Source organism: Otolemur garnettii, unplaced genomic scaffold, assembly GCF_000181295.1.
Source record: "Otolemur garnettii isolate 467f Iridium unplaced genomic scaffold, OtoGar3 scaffold00270, whole genome shotgun sequence".
NCBI lineage: Eukaryota > Metazoa > Chordata > Mammalia > Primates > Galagidae > Otolemur > Otolemur garnettii.
The window spans coordinates 1,070,185-1,088,662 of NW_003852665.1; the positions used below are offsets into that span (position 1 = coordinate 1,070,185).

At 34.4% G+C, this 18,478-nt stretch overlaps 1 pseudogene; it reads left to right on the forward strand.

Moving 5' to 3' along the window:
- Window positions 1-17,570: 17,570 nt before the first annotated feature.
- LOC100941013 lies at window positions 17,571-18,195 on the forward strand (annotated as a pseudogene).
- The last annotated feature ends 283 nt before the right edge of the window (window positions 18,196-18,478 follow it).

Consider the following 18,478-nt stretch of genomic DNA (forward strand, 5'->3'; position numbering starts at 1 on the left):
TGTGTGGTTCAATATATTTTATATTCTAAACATGTCCCAATTCAATATAAAAGAAATTTCCCCAATTTTATTTTTTGTTTTATTTTTATAAAAAGGAACGTGTAACATTTCACTTTAGAAAATATTAGAGCATAAACTTTAGAAGAAAGTAAAACTATGTTTTTTATAAAGTTTGCCTGTTATTGTCATGAGCTACTATATACATCTTGTTCTAAGGACTGGAGTACACTATCTAAGCTCTGTTGCATATAACCTCATAAAATAAGTTCCTCAGATAATTAATATCACAGAAGATAATCAAAGTAATCATTGGGCTTCATATTCAGAACAGTTTTCCTTACAAGCTAATTTTCTGTTTGAGTGCTGAGATATGGTACAGTCATTCTCAAAATTTTTCACTTTTAGAAGATGGACCTATATCTATTTTTTTCACATAAAGTTTGTGATAGGAAATGTTGTCAACTTTATCAAAATCTATTATGAATTCTCAGTTCTGCAATTCCTAAAGGTACTATCTACCCTGATTTATGGTTAAGATATACCTCTTTGAACAGACTTCATATTCCATTTTTAAAACGTTGTTAAAATCAATAATAATAACAATAATAAAGAACCTCAAGCACTCTGGGAGGCCAAGGCAGGTGGATGGCCTGAGCTCACAGGTACAAGACCAACCTGAGCCAGAGTAAGACCTCCTCTCTAAAAATAGCCAGGCATTGTGGTAGGCACCTATAGTTCCAGCTACTTGGGAGGCTGAGGCAAGAGAGTCGCTTGAGCCCAAGAGTTTGAGGTTGCTGTGAGCTATGAAGCCATGGCACTCTCTCAGCTGAGAATGACAAAGTGAGACTCTGTCTAAAAAACAAAACAAAACAAAAAAACCCTCAAAAACAAAGCTTCCATGAAGAAATTATAGTCATGAAAGCATCTGAAACACCCAACTCCTATGAGCAGTTAATGTTTTAGTCTTTAGTTTTTCTCCTTAATGCAATTTCTCAGGAGACAATGCCCAGGACTTAGGTTTCATGTTCAGAGTCCTGTTGAAAAATAACTATCAAAGCCTAGTAATCTAAAGAGCCTAGTAGCCTATACTTATGATAATTGAGGTCAGAAATAAGGGTAAATGTGTTAATAAGTGATGATGCTATAACTCCTTCCAGTAACAGTCTTGACTTTCAGTTGCCTCTGTCAAGATAAGCATAATTATGATCATTTCAGAATTTAAAAAGACAAGAAAGTTAGGCATTATAAATTTAGAGATCTCATGATTCTTTCATTACCCATTTATTATTGGTTCAAGTATGGAGCCAACAGCTGGTGATTTCCACTGATTACAGCAGAGTAGCAATGTGACCTGAGGATCATTATGGACTTTGGAGACACTAGTTGGCAATATTGTGTGCTTTGGTACAACACACAATAAAATTAATTGTATAAAGGCATCTACAAGGATATGACATTGGCTACAAAGGAAAGAAGATTAAAGCAACATAAGTTGTTCATCATTAATCTATCATCACTTCTAGAAAAATAATTACCATGCCTTCATGGTAGTGGATCAATGTTATCGTTGTTTGTACCATTCAACACATATTAGGCCACTTCTAGGAATTGAGCAATGACAAATCTGAATCTAAGATATGCCTTTATGTTATGTTTATCTATCTTTTTATGTCAATTTTTTATATAAGTTCATTTGTTATTTAACCCCTTTGTGTCAGTTGTATCTTAATAAATTCTATGCAGAAAATATATCACTATATGCTAATCAGTGTTAGTCTTACCTTGTATCCCGTATAAACATTTTCCCTTCCCTGGACTCACTTCAGCACTCTTATGATTTATTAACACTGAAAACATAGCCTATTATATGACTTTTAAAAAACTCTAGAAAGTATGAAGTCTTATTAAAATTATTTTTCAGTTTTTGTTTATTCATCTATGAACAACTTATTGAGGGCCTACTATGTCCCATGCTTTTCTGTACAGTGGTAAAAAGTAACTCCCAACACTCAGCAGATTCATAAGCACATTTACTTTAAACAAACATGTTATTATATTACTTATCACAAGTGGAGGAAAACTTTTCTTGAGCATAATTGTGTCTGTAGCAAGCTATATCATGTTATTTTAGGAAAAGGATTGAACCTTACATGTTACCCACCAGAGTTGACAACAGCTGTTAAAAAGAAAAAGTCTCTAGTTACCCAGCTCTGGCTCCTGTTCATTTTGTGATTATTATTATAAGTCAAAAGTCTATAGCAATAAAAATGACATCAACAGGAACAACAATAACCATAATATGCACCAACTATTGTCTACAGCTATATTAACAGTGCATATTCATTGCAGGAGAGTGGGTGGGAAGCCTTAGAGACTGGCTGACTCAATAAAAGGCCAATAAGGAACAAATCACAGCAGCTTTTCAACTTCTATCAGGTCAGGGCACTCAGAGGTGAAATTAAAATCTGGTTTACAACTCAAAAAATGAACTACAGGTCATGGATAAGACAGTTAACACTTTGTTGAAGAAAGATTTTTTAAAAGCTGTTCAGACCATAAAGAGATCATGACATTTTATTACCTTAAACAAAAATAAAAAATTCAATTTTTCCTAAAGTAGGCAATGTACTAGGCCAATAAGGGGCAGCAAAAGATGGATATGTATGTGTGAGCAGCAAAGCCTTTACTGTCTTTTGGGGGAGGAAATAATATAAAAAAGACAAATAACAACATGCTATAATGTCAAAATTTGAATGTAACATCTGAAAGAACACTTAGATCAACCATCCTTAAACCTCTTTATGTAAATTCATTATGTAACTAGTTCCCCTCAATGAAATTCAACTTACACATGTGCAAATTATAAACATATAGTACTACACAAATATGTAATGTCTATTAGGACAGCGCCCAAAATGGAACTATTTCAAGGATTAGATGAAATTGTACACAATTAGCACATATAATATTTTCTTTCTGAAAATGGTTCTGGGTATCCCACCTCAGAGACCACTTTGTAGAAATAAAAATAGACTGAAAACAAAGTGAAGGTCCAAAGTAACAACAATTTAGTAAATATTACTGATGAGAAAATTCATCAGTAATAGAAGAGGGTATGTTTTACGTTAGTAAAAGTAACGTAATTGAAAATATGTGAACAGAAAGATCTTAGTGTAATAATAAAACCATAATAACTCTGCGGCCAAATTCCTAAGAATCGTGAATACTAATCATGCAGAAAATCTAGTTAGAAGTCTCAAAACTCAGGTGTCATCTATTAGAACTGTACACCTCATTACTGTAAACTCCTAAAATAAGAACTAGGGATCACTCAGCACTGGGATTAATATTTACCTCCTTATTCTTTTTCCTTAGATAATATAAACAGAGATGACGTAAAGGGTCTCTTTAAAGAATTAAACAAACAGATTACCTCTTAGGACTTGAGAAGTACTTGTTTATATCCTGAAAACGTATTTACTATTGAAAGTATCTTGTCCATTGATGAAGCAAAATTCAAGCTAGTCTTTTCTAGCCTAATTTAATTTATGGGTGCATCTAACATAAATGAAATTACATTTGTTTAAAATATACTTCAATTGATTTTTGTTCACTAATCCTCGCAGGATTTTCCATTCTATTTGAATTAGTGAGGTTTCCCTTACTCAAAGTGGTATCAGTGCATGTATTATGAGATGAACGTGCATGTTTTAGTCATTAATAACTTATTTATTTGCAAAACACTTGGCTATGGGAGGAATAGTAAAAGATTTAAAAGGTACATTTTAAATATCAACTCATTGGCAGTCAAGCATCACCTAAAGCCACAGTAAAAATAAATGTCTTTGTTTTATCAGGATTCTACAAGAGCATAAGACGAAAGTGAAATTGTGACATTTTTCGTGATATTAAGGATCCCTGAAGTTTTAATAAGGAAAGAAATGGTATATTCTACAATTATGAGTATTTAATCTTAAAAAAAGTCATATGGCCTAAGATTAATGCAAAAATATTATGGACTGAGATTTAAACCAAATTGGTTGTGTATGCATTTACTTATCACCCAGTAGGCATGGCAGAACTCCATCTTATTATGTTTAAAAGTATAAATCTCAAATTTGTACGTCATATGGATGGAATGTATCCAGCAATAAATATGCAGTTTAGAGGAACCTTTGCAATGCTGTAGAATAATTTGGACAGCTGGTGTTATTGGTTGATCTACAAGGTTTTTGGTGTTCTTATCAATCTGCTCTTTTACACTTAATTTAAATTTAGTATAAATATTCACTGTCAAAAAAATTAAATTGGGGGAGAATGATCTCACATTTTAACTCAGGATACAAAACTAGAATATTAGCAGATGAAGTACAGAGATAGGTAAGTTTTTGTGGTTCTGACTAGTACGGAAACAAAGAAAGGGATAATTTGCTTTTGTTTATGCAGGCTTAGATGAAATGAAAAAGAAGGATCTTCTAGCTCCCAGTTCTGTGCTATACATGCTCTTTTTATTAGAAAGACTTGTTAAATCACTAATAGCATATTCGCTGAGCACTTTCCAAAGCATTTACTCATCTATTATTTCATAACAGCCTTAGTAGATTAGAAATAATTAATGGTAGCCAAAGGCAGTTGTAGTAGGTAATTCGGGGTGTTACAAACTAGCCTTGGATTGATCCAGGTAAAAAGTCTTTAATCCTTTACCTTTCATATTTGGGAGTATGGATTCTTTGCAGGATATTAGCATTTTCAGTTTATGAGTTTTACTTATATAATGAATGCTAAGTGGTTTTGTGCTTTTTGCATTCCCTAGATAAATACTATTGCTATTTGTGGTAGAATTACCCTGGTGCAATTTCTGTAGCCCTAATGAACTGACTTGGTGAAGCCCTAATCATAAGGGTTCTGTTTACTCTGACCAACAAAATAATGTCCATCTATGTGGCTATAGTCATATCAGACTTAGTACTACAAGGGATTCAAACTTCTTTGCATCAGATTTCTTGTTCAAGTGAGGCAGCATGTCTGAAGTGCTAGTAAGGTGACCACAAAATCTACAGAGGAAAAGAACAAAAGAAAAAGGCCTGAGCATGTTTTGCATGCATTCTATCAAGCTCAAAGAAGGATCATATTTGGCCAGGGAGCATGGAGAAACATGATAAATGATTATATCCCATATGTAAAAAGGCAAACCCACAGAAAACTTTTAGCCCTATCACATAATAAAAAATAAGCTATTTACAAATTCAGGGGCAGGTGAAAACATGGAAGTCTGCATCAGGAACGTAGGAGGGTCAGGTAGCATACAAAGCCAGAAAACAAAGATAAAATCAATTTCTTACTAATTACTAAATCTAAGGAAGGTAAAAATCCTTTAGGCAGGGAGAGATGAAACTATGGAAATAGAATATCAGTTCTACTCATTCTCTACACAAAAATATCTGTAGTTCTTTTCTAAACTTTGCTATATATATCACATCACTCAGCTCTAAATTGAGTTTATATGTCACAATCATGTAAATACTGAATATTTATCTAATCAAAGTTATACTGTAACTCTATTGGGAGGATGGGGTGGAGAGACGTGGGAGGTGCACGTGTATTGGGCGGAGAGGACCGGGGAGGCTAACCCCTTAACAGTGCCCTTCTGTCATCACGAGAGATTAAGAGAGAATGCCTACAATAGAGAATTCAAGAACTTGGATGATTTAAAAGAAAGAATCAGCACAATAATAATTTAGTATGATAGCTCTTGGATTGTTTAAGTGTATAGAGTTCGCGTATTTTTAATCTCATGTCTTTAAAGGCTTAGCATTTTAAGATCTTGCTTATAACTATACTTATTTCAATTCTGAAAAAATAAAGTGCCATTGACCCAGACAATGTGCTGTTGTCATTATTATTTGACACTAAATAATGAAGATTGGAAAGGAATTGAAAAAGGTCAGTGCCCACAGGGTAGTAGCTTGGCCTATCAAAACATAAAACCAGAATAATCATTATGGAAGGGTTGAGGACTCTGGGCAAGAAAAATAATTTAAGAGTGATTAAAGATCTAGATCCTTACTCAAAAAAAAATGATTTATCACATTACAAATAAAGAGATTTTTGAGTATATTTCCCCCCCACTCAGAGCCTATTTTTAATTTACATATCTTACTTCATATAATATTTTTATTGTCATTTAATTCTTCTCATTTTTTGCTTTGTATAATGTATCTCTTGCCTGACCAGATGGCAGTGAATCAGCCAATAATCACGGAAGGCACATCGTAATATATTAACATCCTAATGACTTATTTCAGATCTGTTTCCAAAAAATCACAATCAATAATAAAAATACAGAGTTGACCTGGAAACAAGATCGCAGGATCTGAAAATATCCTGATACGGCATTCTTATTTTCCATCTGTAATGGACACTGTATCTTGATTAACCAGTTTCCACTACCCAGGTCTCCCTAACAGAACTTTAAATTGTTCAGGATAAACATCCCTCCTCCTTACAGCCCAAGCTCCTCATGGAATGCTGCCCCAACCTCCACTCTAAAAGTGAGACTGATTGCTTTAATGGTAATCACCTTGCCACTGATTAGCTTAGAAATGGACAGATGACCTATTTATAATTAATGAAAAACAAGAAAAGATTTCCTGGCAGCTTCAGAGAAAGTCCTTTTGTCCTTCTTGCAGGGTAATGGAATCTCTATCCCCCGAACCCCCGGGGCACTCTTTTGTTTCTTTTATCTGGTAATTTTTTTATAACTCTCTCTGGTCACATTTGCTTCTTCTGGCTGCCCTCTAAGCCTGGAACACCATCATCCTGGGACTTCCCTGCACTCTCTCTGGAAGATTCTTATACTGTTTAATTTTTTTGAAACTTGCACTTCAGACATTATTTATTGAATTTCCACCATGTGGGAAATTAGGTATATAGCATCCCTTCCTTATTCCCTTGTTCCTACCACACATGTACTCCCTCATTACCTCCAATCCAATTTTCCCAATAAAGTTATATTACATAGTGCAATTTCAATTCTATCAATATTCAGTATTTACATTGTAGTTACTGTATAAACTCAACTCAGATTTGAGTCAAGTGTCAGGGGTGTGCTGGTAAACTAGCTCTCTGAAAAGAAAGAACAAAAAAACATTTAAGTCCTGATTTGTACAGTTGGCTGATTTTTGTGGGGTACATATTCCTGCTTTGGCCAATTTCAGTTTACTGTAGCAAGTAAATGTAAAATTTGAAAGAATGGGCACATTTGGTTCTCCCCAGCTTTTAATAATTGTCATGTTTGCATTGTTTGCCTGCTACATTTTCTGTTCTTACAAATGATAAAAGAGCAATTATTCCCCCATCATGTAACTTTCTTCTCAAGAGGTAAAGCTGCATCAGATATTTGATCAATTTTATGTTTTTGAAAAAGACTCTCTTCATCACATTTGCTTCTGACGGCCCTCTGTGCCTGGAACACCGTCATCCTGAGATTTCCCTGCACTCTCTCTGGAAGATTCTTCTTCCTGTCTTGGATCCTGTTTCTGGATTTTATGTCTTTATAAAAATTTACCTCCTCATTCAGGTGAAGTGCTGCCTCTGAAAGCTTCCTAAGAAACTTTTGGAGACTTGCATATCTGAAAGTAGCACAGAGATGCATAAAGGTGCTACCTTCACGTTAGGTTGAGAGTAGGAGCGGCTACACCATTCCAGCTTGGAAGTCATCTCCTTGAGAATGTGTATGACGCTGATCCATTTTGTCCTAGCTCTCAGTGTGGGTAATGAGAACACTAATGACATTTTGACTAGTGATCTGTTGCCTGACATTTGCTTTTCCTCTGCTGATCTTAAGTCTTTTGTCCAAAATATTTATCTTTTGAGAATTAGAATGCATTCAAGGTATCACTTCAGTAGCGTCAGTTTGCCAGCATCCAAATATGGCTTTATGAATTGAAGATAAGTATGGAATAAGTCATACCTAGAGGAAACATGGCAGCCTATAATCTTCATGTAGCCACGAGAGTACAACAGCCATAACTTTGTGTATTAAAGTGATAAAAACAAAATTTATTCCAAAAAAAGTTGATAAGAGGTTTTTATTAAATTCATATTTTGGAGGGGTTAAAGAAGGAAAAAGTCTGGAATGGAAAAGGGGAAAAAATGATTTCTTTTCTTGGTCTTGAAGAATGAGTAGTATTAAAACACTATGTATGAATTTCTATTGTAGAGAAGGATAAAAAGGGAAAACAAAACAAAAGATCCATAATCTTACCTCATAGATATGTTCTCTTGATGCTTTAATATTAAATACAATAAAAAGAATATGTGACCAACGATAAAACATCATAAGATTCAAACGATCATAAAGGAATATTATAAAAGTCAAATTCTCCCTCCCCAATGTACTATCTCACAATTCACAGGTATCCATTTATCTTTCCTGGGAGAAAACATGTTAAAATTGTAAAAAAAAAAAAAAAAAAAAAAATTACCACAATTGTGACCCCTAATAATGTCCCACCCCTTACTTTAATACATAATAATACAACTCCTATTTAGGTCACAGAGAAATACTTCATTGTCTTTGGTGGCTGCGAGGTATGCCATTGTATTGACTAGGGATCAGCTGATCATGACTGCAGGTCAGATCTCATCCACTGCTTGTTTGTATATGGTCTATGAGCTAAAAATGGCTTTCACAATATTAAATGATTAATGAAAGTAAAAAGAACATTATTTTTGCAACATAAGAAAATTCTGTGAAATTTAAAGTTCAGTGTCCATAAAATCAAGAATTGTTAGAAAACAGCTAGTTTCATTCACTATTATATATGGTCTGTGGCCACTTTTGCAGTACAAAAGCCCAAGGGCAGTTGTGACCCAGACTAGACAGGCTGAGAGCCTGAAATAGTTACTGTGTGGCTCCTTTGCTGACCTCTGGTATAGACTATCTATTAACAATTTCATCAAGTTGACCTTAATATAAGAGTTCATATAGTTTGTAAGCCTGTGAATGAAGGAGGTGAAGGAACAGTATGGGCAGAGCTGAAGAAGATGCAGCGTGGGGAGCAGTCAGGGTGGACTGGGGTTTGACAGTGATAAGAGAGGAGGAAAGAGAGGTGGTGGTCATGCCATGCCATGGAAAGAGAGGCCGTGGTCATGCCGACATTCTCACGGCAGGGTGAGGAAAGTGCCTTTCACATGGAGGGAAATGGGGAGTTACAGAGGGTTTGGAGTGGGGTAAAAATGACATGAAAAGGGATCTATTTTAGAAAATTAATCTAGTTCTGCAATGTGGAATTAATGTAGCAGGTATTGCTAACAAATTAAAAAAACACTTAAAACACTGTTTTAGAGGCCATGAGTTCCAGGAAATTTAATTTTTTTAAAATTTCAGATGACATGATTTAGTAATTATAAATTGAGTTGCAATAAAATAAATTTGAGTGTACATGTACTTATGGTAAAATAAGTCTATTTTTCCTCTAGGTAAACACCTTGTAATGGTATTGCAGGACCAAATGTCAGGTTTACTTTTAGCTCTTTGAGGATTCTTCATACTTCTTTCCCTAGAGGTGGTATAACTTTGCAATCCACCAGGAGTGAAGACACAAATTCTTAAGTATAAATGTACCACTGAAATATTTTCTTCAGTACTAAAAATCAAAGAAAGTGTCTCCGTGTTTATGGACATATGCAAAGTCGTTTTAAAAAATCACTTTAAATTATTTATTTTGTATCAAATAGTATCAGAGTGCACCTTAGCATTGAAATTTTGGTCCACTCCTTTTCAGTATACCCAGTTACGGTTAAAAAATTTTTTTCCATATTAAAAAACAATCCAAGAAACTAATTAAGTCATATAGTAGCTGCTGAATTAAACTGAAGTATGATATGTGATAATTAGATTAATTCTTAATGTATAAGTAGAAGACATGCAAGGTTGTTATTTCAAAGGCATAATGTAAAGTGTTCACCATAATCTGGTTGAAAGTTGTAAATAGCACTATTCCTGGGCTCCTAGATGAAGTAATTCTAATTAACCTTATAAAAATGCGATTTCCACAATATGTGAAAAATCAAGGATATAAACAACCATTAAAGAAAAGCCTAATCATATTATAACAATTATATTCAACTGACACAATACTCACATGGCACTACCGGAGTTTAAATGTCACCGTAAATACTATGAAATGGAATTTTATTTTTTCATATTATTTAAGATAATGTTTTAAATTATTGTTTTAAACAGTCACAAGGATGTTTTATTAACATGGGAATTTGAATGTGTACTCTGTAGATTTTTAATTTTTTGAAGAGTATGATAGACATTAATCTAAATTATATTAGGATATAAACAAATAAAATAAATATTAGGACACATTTCTAGCAGACTTCTACAAAATATTAATACATCTTGGGGTTGGAACAAGAACAGATAGAGAGAAAAAGAAAATGTGGTTCAATTTTGCTTGCAGAGTTCTTTTCTCTTTGTGCTGAATAACTAGCCATGCTAGTGATGAAAGCAAGTGTAGTAGTTTAAGATTTTGTCTTAAGGAAGAATTGGCTTCCTGTGTGACTTTGGCATGTTTCTGAACAGTGATCCCTCCTAGAGGGTCCTTTAAGCCTCAGATTCCTACTCTAAACTCAAAGTATTTTTATTAGATTTAAATGTGCTTATGAACTCATTATAAGAATACTCTTATAATAAATACTCTCATTAAATACTCTTAAGAATACTCTTAAATAGTACTCTCATTATAAAAATACTAAGTATTAAATAGGTGACAGCAATTGTCTTTATTATAATTATTGCTTCTCATCTTAAGTTTTATTCTTAATGACTACCTTTTGGGGTATAAGTTGTTACCATATTTGTTTAACAGCCCTCAGGTGATATTTTGCTTAGCCTTGAACAATGTATGTTTAACACAGAGGTGTGCAGGAGTCAGTCTGGCCTGCTACCTCTCCTCCACATCACAAAGTGTCCTTGTTTCTCTGCTTTGGTATCAAATATGGCTGAAATTGCCATGAACTAATACAAATATGTTCACAAAATTGCCTGATTCCCCAAGTCACTTTTTAGTGTGAGAAACGAGAGTAAAGAGAAAGAAAATTGCTTTGATTTTTAAGAAATAAACTTGTCAAAGGGCAGATTGATAAATTCCATGGCAAATTGGAGAGTGTTTTTATTATACGTATTACAATAGTAGAAATGTATTTCTTTATATATATGTACATATGTATATGTGTGTATTTGAATTTTATAGAATTTTAATCATTCTATACCTATACACAAACCACAATCAACTGAAGTTTCACCTTGACTAAATTGTTATCCCTTATTTGATAAGGTCTTTGTACTGATTAAAGCAGACTCCTGGCTCAATTTTTCTTTATATATATACATATATATATACATATACACACATACATACATGCTCTGTTTTTATCATATGTATTACAATAGTAGAAATGTATTTCTTTATATACACATATATATATATACACATTATATGTACATGTATTAAAGCAGATTCCTGGTTCAATTTATATATATATATACACATATATATGTTGTATTTTTATTATATGTATTACAATAGTAGAAATGTATTTCTTTATATATATGTACATATAAATATACTATTGTAATGCATATGACAAAAACACAACATATGTGTGTGTGTGTATATATATATATATATATATATATATAAATTGAACCAGGAATCTGCTTAGTAAAGTACAAAGACCTTATCAAATAAGGGATAGAAATTTAGTCAAGGTGAAACTTCAGTTGATTGAGGCTTGCATATATGTATAGAATGATTAAAACTCTATACAGATATGTGATCTAAAAAGTAAGCTACCTGTAAGTTGAAGAAATAAGAGATGAAATCAGTAGTCTACAAGTTAATTTTATCACAATTAGAAACAGGTTGATTAACTTTAAGAAACTTTTTTTTTTTTGCATAAATGTAAAGTTACTAGAAGAGGTTACATCAGCTGACCACATTGCTTTAGAAGATTTTTCCTTGTTCTAGAAACATTAGAGTAAGGAAACTATCTTGGAAGCAGATGAAACTACCCTGTAAATGCAGGAAAAAGAATGCCTTTAACAATATTCATAGCTCAGAATAAGAAGTAAGAATAAGAAGTAAAGGTAGGATTTCAGGTAGCCTTGGGCAGATTGGTGTGTATTTGATGGCAATATAGCAAGTTGGGCAGATTGGTGTGTATTTGATGGCAATATAGCAAGTTTTAAGATTAAGTTATATTTATTCTACTATAAAATCTCCAAGACATTGAAGTGAAAAACAGTATTTGACTTTATATAGTCAATCAAATAAATATTCAGGAACAGGGCAAGACTAACCACACTATTTTATTCTTTTTATTTTTTTATTTTTTTTTTTAGAGACAGAGTCTCACTTTGTGGCCCTTGGTACAGTGCTGTGACATCACAGCTCACAGCAACCTCCAGCTTTGGGCTTAGGCAATCCTCTTGTCTCAGCCTCCTGCGTAGATGGGACTAGAGGCGCCCACCACAATGCCCGACTATTTTGTTGTAGTTGTTGTTGCAGTTTGGTCAGAGCCAGGGTCGAACCTGCAACCATTGGTATATGGGGCTGGTGCCCTACTCATTGAGCCACAGGTGCCGCCACCTAACCACACTTTTTTTGTTTGGTGCTATAAAGTTTGGCGCTATAGTGGCATTTATAAATTTGCAATGTTTAAATGTCTCAGCCTACGGCTTTTGTAACCAAAAGATCTGCTGTATTTACCTTCAAATATATTTGCCATGTTGATTTTCAAAAGTCTATATGTACCTTAAGATGGTAGACAGATAACAGTTAACTGATCATTTTTAAGCCATACATATATTTAATGAAAGTTTTTGGTTATTCCTCTTTAAATTGGGTTTATGCTAAGGGTAGTTCTCTTAAGTAGATGCCCAGTAATTTCAGATCTTGTTGGAATTTATCTTAGAAACTGCTCTCTCTGATTACATGATCTAAGTCAGTGGCAAATAGGTAAAAATTTATTTTGAGGAACACATGTCCAACGTACCTCATATTTATTTCCTAACAGCGGTATAGAGAATTATTCAAAGTGGACACCATTTCATCCCTGACCTTTACTCAAAATGTTATTAATTACCAGAATATAATGGCACCAAAAGGTTCACCCAGCATCAAGGTTGACAGCTGTAGGATATGAGATCTACAAATTCAATTGCATACTGTACATTTACTTGATAATATGCATGGCTAATGTTTTATTTGAATAAAAAGCAATCATATGAAGTGGAATATACATCTTGAGAATCCTGAGTAAATGTTTGTGGGCATATTTTCAAAAAGTTTCATTTTCCAAAAAGTTGCATTTTATCACATGTTACAAATGATGAATTTGTTTTTTTGCTTCAATGTGATTGTTCATAGTGTCTATGAGTCGTGAATATGTTAACAGGCTTTTATTCAGATTCTTCTAAATTGCACAAGTGACCTAGTAATAAAAATATTTTTGATTGAAAATTTGTCTCCATAGTAACATATTAGGGTTATGTTCTTTATGATGATGTAGAATACAAAAATGAATAGTTAAGACTACTTAAAATATAATAATTAAAAATAAATAGAGGATAATTGAAACATGCTAAGAGTGGATCAAATACAAATAATCAACACATTGAATCCTATAATGGCATAAATGTATTTATGATCTATGTACGAAAGACTTAATAAAAAAAAAGAAAAAAATTGATCTCTGGAAGACTGATTCTAAAACCTTCTCTGAGGCTCAACTGCATGATGAGACCTTGTCTCAGAAACTTGCTGAGACTGCTGAAATGGAAGATGACTGTACTACTTCGGCAGTCATTACGGGGTTTTGTTCTTGCTGCTTTAACCTCTCTGATTCTGTTTGTTGGGATAGATAGTCCGATGGCTTCAGATGAAGCCAGCTAACCGACTTGTTCTGTGTGTGTGTCTAACATCATTAGAAAAGCATTAATTTCACCCGATGACTAGACAGGACATTCAGGTTAAAACCATACTGAGCTTCCAAAAGAATTATTTGCCTCTGGAAAATCACCTAAATCATCACTTTAGTGTATGTATGAATGTGCTTTGATAGCTTTTAGGATGTTGCTTCTGTGTATTGAATGCTTGTGGGAAAAATGTTTCCCTTTTCAGTATTTCAAATTGATGTCATTTAGATTACTCTTCATCTTTCAGACTATGACTTGTGTGGGAGCACCATGATGAGCTTTACTCTACTTACTGCTGCAACACCAGGGTCTGGAACAGGCCTGAGGCATAGGAGGCATCTCATTGGATGACAGCTGACTAGGAGCTATGTTGATCATTACAGACATAGAGCTTTAATTTGCTAGCTCCTGGCCAAACTAACCAAATGCCCATGAAAATTTTAGATTAGAGTTTGCAAATTCTCTTAAAGTAACATCAAGAATTAGACTTTGGATTCTACACTCATCATTCTCCTAAAGTAGCTCTTACCATGGTGACAAATTAATGCCCAAATACTGTGGCATAGCTTTTGTCCTCATTATAATTGATCTTATTTCACCCATCACTCTCCATCCTTAAACCCTCTTCATCAGTGTCTTTTTTCATTCTTCTGCTGAAGATTGCCACGCTCTAGTAAAGACTAAGATCTATCTATTCTAAGACTGCTTTATTCTTTCAAAGATTCTCTCTTTCTCTCACTCCCTCTCCTGCTAAAATAGCCCTCAGGCACCGAAGAGAAATTGTTCCTGAGCAAGGTAGCTTAGCGGTCCGCATCCAGAACCTAGTTAAGCTGGGCCTGAGACCTGGCCAGTCCTGGACCCTGACAAGTGGTGTCAGGAGTGGGATGTGACAAATGGGATTGCAGGATCAAATGGAAGGTCTACTTTTAGATTATTGAGAATTCTCTATACTTCTTTCCAAAGAGACTGTATTAGTTCACAGTTCCCCCATCACTATAAAAATGTTCTCTTTTCTCCACACACTTACTGGCATCTGCAGCTTTGGGACATTGTGATGTTGGCCTCCAAATAAGCTCTCAAGATGTAATATATTTAAAAGTGTTAGATGTGAATCAATGTTAATTTCCCAGTTTTAATAATTATGCTACAGTGATGCAAGACATTCACATTAGGAAATCTGTATAAAAAATATGTGGAAGTTCTGTCATTTTTGCATAAATTTTATATAAATTTAAAGTATTTCATGATAAAAGTTTTTTAAATTTCAATTATTTCCAAATTGACTGAGAGATTCAATGCAGAGCAATTATAATCCCATAGAAATCTTTGTAGGAACTAAACTGATTATAAAACATATATAAAATTTGAAGCAAATAAAATATCTAAAGCAATTTTAAAAAGAGAAGCAGAGTTAGAGGATTTATACCACCTGATTCCCAGTCCTGGTCTACAGCTACAGTAATCAAGACAGCGTGGTACTGCCATAAGGATAGACAAATAGACAAATGGAACAGAAGAGAGAGCCCAGAAATAAATCCACATTTATCCACATTTACAGAGTTATTTGCTTTTTGACAAAAGCACCAAAGCAATCCAAAATGAAAAAATATATATATATTTAGCAAATGGTGTTAAAATAACTGGTTACTGATATAAAAAAAAAAACCCTCAAGCTCTACCTTATACTATACACAAAAATACATCGTAGATGGAACACAGATCTAAACATAAAATCTAAAACCATAAAGCTTTTAAAGGAAAATGTAACAGTAGGTCTTCATAACTTGGTGGGGGGCAAGCCAAACATGTATTAGCAAAACTTAATCATCATAAAACAGTTTACAATTTACACTTCATCAAACTTAAACACCTTCCTGTTCATTAAAAGATACCATCAACCATCAATAAAACTAATAGTTGGCAGGGTGTGGTAGTTCACACCTGCAGTCCTAGCACTCTAGGAGGCTGAGGTGGGAAGATCGCCTGAGTTTAGAAGTTTGAGACCAGCCTGAGAAAGAGTGAGACTCTATCTCTACTAAAAAAAAAAAAAAAAAAAAAAAGACAGAAAAACTAGTCAGACATTGCAGCAGGCACTTGCAGTCCCAACTACTCTGGAGGCTATGGCAAAAGAATCACGTGAGCCCAGGAGTTTGCAGTTGCTGTGAGCTATGATGCCAGGGTAGTCTACCCAGGGTGACACAGTGAGACTCTGTCTAAAAGCAAAACAAAACCCCCCAAATTAATAGTGAATCCACTGAGTGTGAGGAAATATGCATAAAATATATATGCAGTATCTGATAAAGGAATAATGTTTAGAAAAAATAATTTCTACAAAACAAAAATAGACAATAAAGAATAAAACAGCAAAGACGTTTAAACCCGATTCCGTATGTCCAATAAGCCCTTGAAAAAAATGCTACATATCACTAATCACCAGGGAATTGCACTCAAACCACAATGAAATACCAATTCACAACCACTGGAATGGCTTTAACCAAATAGACTGACAGCCCTAAATATGGCAAGGATGTAGATTAACTGAAGCTCTCACACATTATGGGTAACAATGCCACCAAATATTTTGCAAAAATAAATCTGGCATTTTCTTACAAAACTAAGTATATGTATACTCTATGAGCAGCAATTTGACCCCCAAGCTTATCCTGGAGAAATTAAAACAATAACTAAAAAAAAAAAAACCTTATAAAGAATATTCGTAGCAATTTTCTTCATAATAGTAAGAAACAGGAATAGCTCATACATACCTCAGTAGAAGATCTGGTAAACCAACTGTGCTCAACAGCAAAAAAGAGCAAAGTAACGCCACGTCGAACAACACAGATGTATCTCAAAAATTTTATGCTGAATGAAGAAAAAATTACATAAATGAGGACATATTATGTGATTCTAACTACCTAAAATTCTAAAACTGGACATAATACCCTGGGGAGAAAAAAATTATAATGAAGTACCATGACATGACTTCATTATAATGAAGTACCATGATGGTAGTTTCTACTAGGAGTTGAGGGCAGAGACTTACAAATATTAAGGCTGTCTTTTTTGTTTTTTCTCAGCAAAGACATCTTAATTCTATGTTAGTTAAATATTTAGAAGCAACTAAACTTCTGCTGCAATTTAATTTGAAATGCATCAAAATAAGATAGATTACTAGATAGATAGAGAAATTAACAGGAAGATGAAGATATGATAAAGCAAGTATAGTAATCTGTCATTAATTACTTCTAGTAGTTGAGTATAGAGGTATTAACTCTAAAATTCTTTCAACTTTTCTTTTTTTTAATTAAATGATAACTATGTACATTAATGCAATTCTGGGGTACAGTGTGGTGTTTTCATATACAATTTGAAATATTTTCATCAAACTGGTTAACATAGCCTTCATGTCATTTTCTTATTGTGTTAAGACAATCATATTCTACTCTTAGAAAGATTCACTTGTACACTTGTAAGATAAACCGTAGAAGTGATTTGAAAGTCTTCTTTAACTTTGGGGGGCTTTTGGGGATAAAAGCTATCTCCTTTTTATCTGGCGGCAGTCATCAGGTAGGCCAAGATGGGTGCCTGCAAGGACATCCAGGAGCTATGGAGGAAGGAACAGTCTGATGTAATGTGCTCTCTTCTGAGGATCTGCTGCTGGCCGTATCACCAGATCTCTGCACTCCCCAGGGCTCCCTGCCCCACCTGGCTACATAAAGCTCCCAGACTAGGATAGCAGGTCAAGCAAGGCTATGTCATATACAGGATTGATGTGCTCTGTAGTGGCCACCAACATCCAGTGCCTAAGGGTGCAAACTATGGCAAGGTTGTCCATCATGCTGTGAGGCAGCTGAAATTTGTTTGAAGCCTTTAGTCTATTGTCAAAGAGTAAGCTGGGCACCACTGTGTACTGTAAGAGTCCTGAATCTGTACTGGGTTGGTGAAGATTCAGAGGACAGATTTTTTTGAGGTTATCCTCATTGATCCATTCCATAAAGCTATCAGAAGAAATCCTGACATCCAGTGGATCACCAAACCAGTCCACAAGCACAGGGAAATGCGCGGGTTGACATCAGCAGGCCACCAAGAGCTGTGGCCTTGGAAAGGGCCATAAGTCCCTCCACACCATTGGCAGTTCCTACTGCGCAGTGTGGAGAAGGCATAGTACTCTCCAGCTCCACCAGGACCATTGGTATAAGTAATTCTTGTAAGATTCATACCTAATAAACAATAGGATGATCAAAGAATAAATAGATAAAATGTGGGAGTTTTATCCATTCCTGAGTTGACGGGTGCTTGGGTTGTTTCTATACCCTGGCAATTGTGCAGGAAGAGGGTTTGGTAAGCTCTTACCTAACAGGCATGACAGGGGTATTTGGCACACCTCCTCAGGGAAGGACTTAACTACAACTTGAACCTAACAAACACAACTCATGTAAACTCATTGTGCACTTATATTAATCTGAAAATTCAAAAAAGTAAACT